Genomic DNA, 8,263 nt, shown 5'->3' with positions numbered 1-8,263 from the left:
GTATTTCCACACTCTTAAAGACGTTTCGATCAAAACCCTCATACATAATTTTTATCCCAGAGGCATTTTAAGGAAAAACTAAAAATTTGTATGGCGGCCATCTTGTTTTTCCGCCATTTTGATTTTTTTTCAACTACGATAGAATTTGACCAAGAATTAAATAGGTTTTGTGAAAAAAGAATCGTTCCAGGTGCGATAGTTTTGCCAGGCTGTAGGATGTATCCCTGATGCGGAGCAGTTTTCGAAAACCTGGAAGTATACCCGTACTCTACATGACGTTCCGATCAAAACCCTCATACATAATTTTTATCCTAGAGGCATTTTCAGGAAAAACTAAAAATTTGTATGGCGGCCATCTTGTTCTTCCGCCATTTTGATTTTTTTTCACCGGCAATTAAATTTGACCAAGATTTAAATAGGTTTGGTGGAAAAAAAAAATTTCCAGATGCTATAGTTTTGCCAGGCCTTAGGGTGTCTCCCTGATGGGGAGCAGTTTTTCAAGATCAAGCAATATTACAATACTCAACATGGCGATCCAATCACATCCCTATACATCATTTTTACCCCCGAGGCATTTTCAGTAAAAACGAAAAATTTGTATGGCGGCCATCTTGTTTTTCCGCCATTTTGATTTTTTTTCACCGGCGATTGAATTTGACCAAGGTTTAACTATGTCTCGTGAAAACCAAAAAGTTCTAGGTGCTATAGTTTTGCCAGGCCGTAGGTTATCTCCCTGATGCGGAGCAGGTTTCGAAAATTGAGAACATTTTCCTTACTCGACAAGACATTCCGATTACATTCCCATACACAGTTTTAACCCTAGATGCATTTTTTGAAAAAACAAAATTTTGTATGGCGGCCATCTTGTTTTTCCGCCATTTTGATTTTTTTTCACCGGCAATAAAATTTGACCAGGAATTAAATAGGTTTCGTGAAAAAAGAATCGTTCCAGGTGCGATAGTTTTGCCAGACGGTAGGGTGTCTCCCTGATGCGGAGCAGTTTTCCAAGATCTGGAAGTTTTCCCATACTCACCGGAAAATTTGGATCACATCCCCCATACATCATTTTGACCCCCCGACGCTCCTTCTGGGAGAACAATTATGTCAGTGAGTGAGTCAGTCAGTCAGTCAGTACATGGGTTTGTAGCTATATATATTATAATAATAATAATAATATAATATAATATAATAATAATAATATAATAACTAGATGGTGCTAAGTGCGCTCGCTGCTAAAGCAGCTTCGCGGGCGTTGTATGTGGATTGACGTTTTCGTATAGTTTGTTTCGCATCACAGATTTGTAATAACTATTAAGACAGACACAAAAAGAAATAAAAAACATGTGTAGGATATTGTTGGTTTATTTTATGTTATAAAATATATATATATATATATATAACATTATATTCTCTCTCTCTCCCTTGCATTGTTCCCATATGGTGGTGGGGTCTTTATTCCGAGTCTTTTCCTTCCACTTCGCTCTGTTGGATGTATCGTCTGCGGAAACATTGCAGGAACAAAGATCTTCTTTGATGACATCTGCTTCTTTGCCTTCTGTATTTCCTGTTAAAAATAAAATAATATCAATTTATTTATAATAACGTCCACCAACCCGCATTGGAGCAGCGTGGTGGAGTATGCTCCATACCCCCTCCGGTTGATTGAGGGGAGGCCTGTGCCCAGCAGTGGGACGTATATAGGCTGTTTATGTTTATGTTTATGTATAATAACGTATAGATATAATATCCTTTTCTTAGTCGATAGCGATACGTTTTTGCCAAAGTGGTCGTGGTCGTCATGTAACGTACCTAGATTCTTGTCACTATTGATTGCTGGCTGTCACACTGCTGCATTCATTGAAGAAGCTACCGACATCAGGCTTGGTTGATATAATACTATTGTATTAATAATCTCCTACGCAGTTTTTTGCCTTTTGAATTTCCTATAAATAAAATATATATTAAATATTATATATAATTTCTTTTCCTTGGTCGATAGCGATACGTCTTTGCCAAAATAGTCGTGGTCGTCATGTAACGTACCTCGATATCTTGTAACTTTTGATTGCTGTCTGTCACACTGCTAAAAAAAAAAAAAAAAAAAAGCGTGCATTGAAGGACTTCGGCTTGGTCGATTTTATTCTATTGCAATCATAATCTCCTACACAGTTTATTACACTCTGCATTTCCTGTGAATAAAATATATATTACATTTTTTTCCTTAGTCTATAGCGATACGTTTATGCCAAAGTGGTCATGATCGTCATGTAACGTACCTCGACATCTTGTTACTTTTGATTGCTGGCTGTCACACTGCTGCATTCTTTGAATGAGCGGCCAACATCAGGCTTGGTTTATATAATACTATTGTATTAATGATCTCCTACGCAGTTTTTTGTCTTCTGCATTTCCTGTAAATAAAACATAAATAATTAAATATTATATGTAATTTATTTTCCTTAGTCGATAGCAATACGTTTTTGCCAAAATAGTTGTGGTCGTCATGTAACGTACCTCGACATCTTGTTACTTTTGATTGCTGGCTGTCACACTGCTGCATTCATTGAAGGAGCTGGCAACATCAGGTTTGGTTTATATAATACTTTTGTATTAATGATCTCCTACGCAGTTTTTTTCCTTCTGCATTTCCTGTAAATAAAATATATAATTTATTTTCCTTAGTTGATAGCGATACGTTTTTGCCAAAATAGTCGTGGTCGTCATGAAACGTACCTCGATATCTTGTAACTTTTGATTGTTGGCTGTCACACTGCTGCATTCATTGAAGGGGCTGCTGACTTCAGGCTTGGTCGATTTTATTCTATTGTAATCATGAACTCCTACACAGTTTATTGCCATCTGCATTTCCTGTAAATAAAATATATATTATTATTTTTTTCCTTAGTCTATAGCGATACGTTTTTGCCAAAATAGTCGTGGTCGTCATGAAACGTACCTCGATATCTTGTTACTTTTGATTGCTAGCTGTCACACTGCTGCATTCATTGAAATAGCGGCCAACATCAGGCTTGGTAGTACTATTGTATTAAAATCTCCTACGCAGTTTTTAGCATTGTGCATTTCCTGTTAAAAAAAATAATGTTAATTTATATATATTAACTTTTATTTATAAATATATACATATATATATTAGGTGATTTCCAAACTACCCAGGAGGTACACCCAGTAGCTCGCTTTTTTTCATGTGGTTCCCCCGCTAATCGAGGCCGCATCCACCTACTTAAATGAGAAGTAGGTTCTATCTAATGAGTTAGCAATAGTCATTCAATAAGCAGAGAAATGTGAAAGAAAAGCAATTTTTAGCTAAGGAATTTAAAATAAAAAGCAATTTTCAGCAATTAGCATGCAATAAGCAAAGCAATTACTCAGTAATTGTCAAACATAAGCGAGTTGTATAATTTAAAGATATTATTGACAATAACAAACACGTACCGAGTTTGTTAATACTTACATTGAGTTATCATCGCTAAGTTGACCAAATTATTAGTACAGGTTATCACATTCACTAAATGAAAATATGTGTTTTTATCAATTGTAACAATGCTTGCATGACCTAACCAACCGTTGGTGTTGTGGACGCTAATCTTCAAGAGACAAGTGGACGGGTGTGAGGAAAACTGGCAAGATGAACACGTCGGTGTGGGTGCGACTGGTGCACGGGAGAGAAGTGGAGCTAGTTGGCAGATGGAATTAGGCATCACTCTCTTGCTTCAGTTAAGTTCCACTCAGATCAGGTGAGTTGTCGCATGGATGAACATCGCATGGGTTGGAGTAATTCGGAATAGAACTGTCCATGTTGTTCCCTTCATCGTAGGCACTTCAGTGGACTGTGGATCGATCAACAATAGTTACGTGAGTTGGCTGTCAAACCGATATGACGTGCCAGCCGAATCTAGCGACCAGGTATGCAGGGAATGGAGGTATCCTGTGGAGTAATCATATCAGCAAAGGTGAAAATGTCGATTGGGAGTGAAATGGAGGGAGAAGGAGAGCTGCAGTCAGCGGTCACGATCTTGCTGTAGATAGACAACATACTCAGTTTACGTGTAGTTGTAACTGTTCGAAGTTAATTGAAAACGATCGATATGCAAATTCCTGTTTAATGAAACAAGTAATAAATGAACAGGCAGGTGTTTTTTCGGTATTTAAACGCTAAGACCGTTGTTTGTTTATTGATTAGCAGTGGTATGATGAATTCTTGGATACTGATGAATGCTAATAAGCTAAGTATTTAAAACAAAATCACATTCAGAAGCACTAAAAACACATTAAATTAATAAAGAACGAAATAATACCGTATGAAATATTATTTAATATAATATAAAGGATGGAAAGAAGAAATGACAAGAATGCTATTTAGCGTGACATGGCTCTAACCAGATCCACTGGAAAACATAAAACCATATAAAACCTAAGTTTTAGTTTAGCTCATACACGATATTATGTTTTTTGAGGAACCCTGTCATGCGAAACAGTGTTCTATTGGAAAGAATAGTAAAAAGAAATACAAAAAACACCATTTAGCATGACATGGCTCTAACCAGATCCACTGGAAAACATAAAACCATATAAAACCTAAGTTTTAGTTTAGCTCATACACGATATTATGTTTTTTGAGGAACCGTGTCATGCGAAACTGTGTTCTATTGAAAAGAATTGCAAGAAGAAATACAGAAAACACCATTTAGCATAACATGGCTCTAACCAGATCCACTGGAAAACATAAAACCATATAAAACCTAAGTTTTAGTTTAGCTCATACACGATATTATGTTTTTTGAGGAACCGTGTCATGCGAAACAAAGTTCTATTGAAAAGTATTGTAAGAAGAAATGCAAAGAACACAATTTAGCGTCACATAGCTCTAACCAGATCCACTGGAAAACATAAAACCATGTAAAACCCTAAGTTTTAGTTTAGCTCATACATGATATTAAGTTTTTAGGAACCGTCTCATGCGAAACAGTGTTCTATTGGAAAGAATAGTAAAAAGAAATACAAAAAACACCATTTAGCGTGACATAGCTCTAACCAGATCCACTGGAAAACATAAAACCATGTAAAACCCATCAATTTTTGTTTAGCTCATACACAATATTATGTTTTTTGAGGAACCGTCTCATGCGAAACAGTGTTCTATTGAGAAGTATTGTAAGAAGAAATGCAAACAACACTATTTAGCATGACATAGCTCTAACCAGATCCACTGGAAAACATAAAACCATATAAAACCTAAGTTTTAGTTTAGCTCATACACGGTATTATGTTTTTTGAGGAACCGTCTCATGCGAAACAGTGTTCTATTGAAAAGTATTGTAAGAAGAAATGCAAAGAACACAATTAAGCGTCACATAGCTCTAACCAGATCCACTGGAAAACATAAAACCATGTAAAACCCTAAGTTTTAGTTTAGCTGATACACGATATTATGTTTTTTGAGGAACCGTCTCATGCGAAACAGTGTTCTATTGGAAAGAATAGTAAAAAGAAATACAAAAAACACCATTTAGCGTGACATAGCTCTAACCAGATCCACTGGAAAACATAAAACCATATAAAACCTAAGTTTTAGTTTAGCTCATACACGATATTATGTTTTTTGAGGAACCGTCTCATGCGAAACAGTGTTCTATTGGAAAGAATAGTAAAAAGAAATACAAAAAACACCATTTAGCGTGACATAGCTCTAACCAGATCCACTGGAAAACATAAAACCATGTAAAACCCTAAAATTTTGTTTAGCTCATACACAATATTATGTTTTTTGAGGAACCGTCTCATGCGAAACAGTGTTCTATTGGAAAGAATAGTAAAAAGAAATACAGAAAACACCATTTAGCGTGACATGGCTCTAACCAGATCCACTGGAAAACATAAAACCATGTAAAACCCTAAATTTTTGTTTAGCTCATACACGATATTATGTTTTTTGAGGAACCGTCTCATGCGAAACAGTGTTCTATTGGAAAGAATAGTAAAAAGAAATACAAAAAACACCATTTAGCGTGACATAGCTCTAACCAGATCCACTGGAAAACATTAAACCATTAAAACCCTTAAGTTTTAGTTTAGCTCACACACGATATTATGTTTTTTGAGGAACCGTCTCATGCGAAACAGTGTTATATTGAAAAGTATTTTAAGAAGAAATGCAAAGAACACAATTTAGCGTGACATGGCTCTAACCAGATCCACTGGAAAACATAAACCCATATAAAACCTAAGTTTTAGTTTAGCTCATACACGATATTATGTTTTTTGAGGAACCGTCTCATGCGAAACAGTGTTCCATTGAAAAGTATTGTAAGAAGAAATGCAAAGAATACTATTTAGCGTGACATAGCTCTAACCAGATCCACTGGAAAACATAAAACCATGTAATCCCTAAGTTTTTATTCTGCACTTACTATGTATATTATTATTATTATCATTGTATATTCATGGTAAGTTGGATTTACTGTAGGTGTATGCAAATTAATAACAAGCATAGTTGTTTGTTATTTGCGTCATTATAAGTAAATAAATAACGAATGTAGACTTAAAAAATAAAACGTAGGTAGTATGTTGGTTATGACTGTACACATATGAATTAAACTATAAGCAGTTACTTTCATTTCTAATATCATTTGGTATATTTGGTAACATTTAAAACTAAACAATTTTACCAGAATATATAAAATATGACTCGCTTTCTATTTTTTTAACTAAAGGTGTTTTCTTTTACCTTTCAATTTTTATGATTTTTTTTTTGTTTTAGCCATATTTTATTTGAAAATTTGAATATCAAAGTTTCACGTTGTTAGGTAGTGCTTTCTTCTCCAATTATTGTTTTTCCAAGTAGTAGGTATTTTCTAGCAATTTCACTTTATTTAGCCTGTATACATGTATTAATTACTTTATTTATGTATGTTTTTGTATCGATGAGTGATCATTCTTCTGTCAATACTGGTGAGACCCGCTTGTGGGAGGCCAGAAATTAACATGATCAAATTTGTTTTTGAATTTGCTTAGAATGGTATAGAACATTCATTGTTGATTATAGGCTTAATTATTTTTACATACACCATTAAAGGTAAAGCATGGTCGTACTTAATATCCTCCTGCGGCTTAGATTTTCAAACACAATAGCGAAACAATGGGATTTGGTTGAAGGACTTTTTTCATGTTTAGCCCATCTGACAGTCGTCATATTTACCCATGTTTATGAATGAAATTGTTCGTCACTGCCAGATACAGGTAATTATTGACCTATTTTATTCCAGAACACAATAAATAATGTTCTAAATAACACTTTTCGTTTATATATTTGTAGCCACAAATCTGTGCAATTGATGATGCGTCTTTGCTGACACAATGACGATGACGATTCATACACCATTGAATGCTAATGTATAATATTATACTGTACTGATTTGACGTACCATAACACATATTCTTTATTCTGTCCGTTCCATTACATGACACGCGAGATGTACTATGTAGCGTTTATGTGTACTCATTAATCGATTTCCAGCTTGGCATTTGTTTAAGTTTTTGAATCTTTCTTCGAGCAGACATTTGTAGAACCTAATGTTATTTCTTAAAGTTTCCTTGATAATGAGTAAACAGGCATCTGGATAGTTTTCTTTCTTCCTTATATTTATTATTTTAAGGCGTTTATTTTTTTTTGTTTGTTTACTTAATTCTAACTTAAGTTACTAATATACGCTAGTATAAAATATTCTTTAGTACAATTTTAATGTAAATTATAATTTTTTACTCATCAATATAATATGCAAATGTTAAATACATTAAAATGTATATACTACACAAATTTAATCGGTTATAAAAACTTATTTTTCATTGTACATTTATTTTCCTGAATTAATACATGAAAATATCAAAATGCGTTTGTGTTATTAAATAGCTACTCCAACTTACCATGAATTTCGTATTTTTTTTTTATTATTTTAGTAAATATATTTTGTTTACTGCTTAGTGAATGATAAAAAAATAGGTGACTAAAATGACAAAGATAAATTTTACTTAATGTAAGTTAGGTATTGGGTAAAATGCTTTTGAATGATGATTTGTTTAAATATACTCGTAGAAGTATAATTACTGCATAACTTATTGCTTTAAGTTAAAAAAGTAGCACTTAGGAGAAAAATGTGTCAATAAAACACCATTGGTCTTTTCATTGAAATATTTTAGTATTAATTTATTGTTTATATACGCACTTCAATTTGGTAACAATATTATT

The sequence above is a fragment of the Pectinophora gossypiella genome, unplaced genomic scaffold (genome assembly GCF_024362695.1).
Source record: "Pectinophora gossypiella unplaced genomic scaffold, ilPecGoss1.1 Pgos_33, whole genome shotgun sequence".
NCBI classification, from domain to species: domain Eukaryota; kingdom Metazoa; phylum Arthropoda; class Insecta; order Lepidoptera; family Gelechiidae; genus Pectinophora; species Pectinophora gossypiella.
This window is presented reverse-complemented; position numbering follows the sequence as displayed.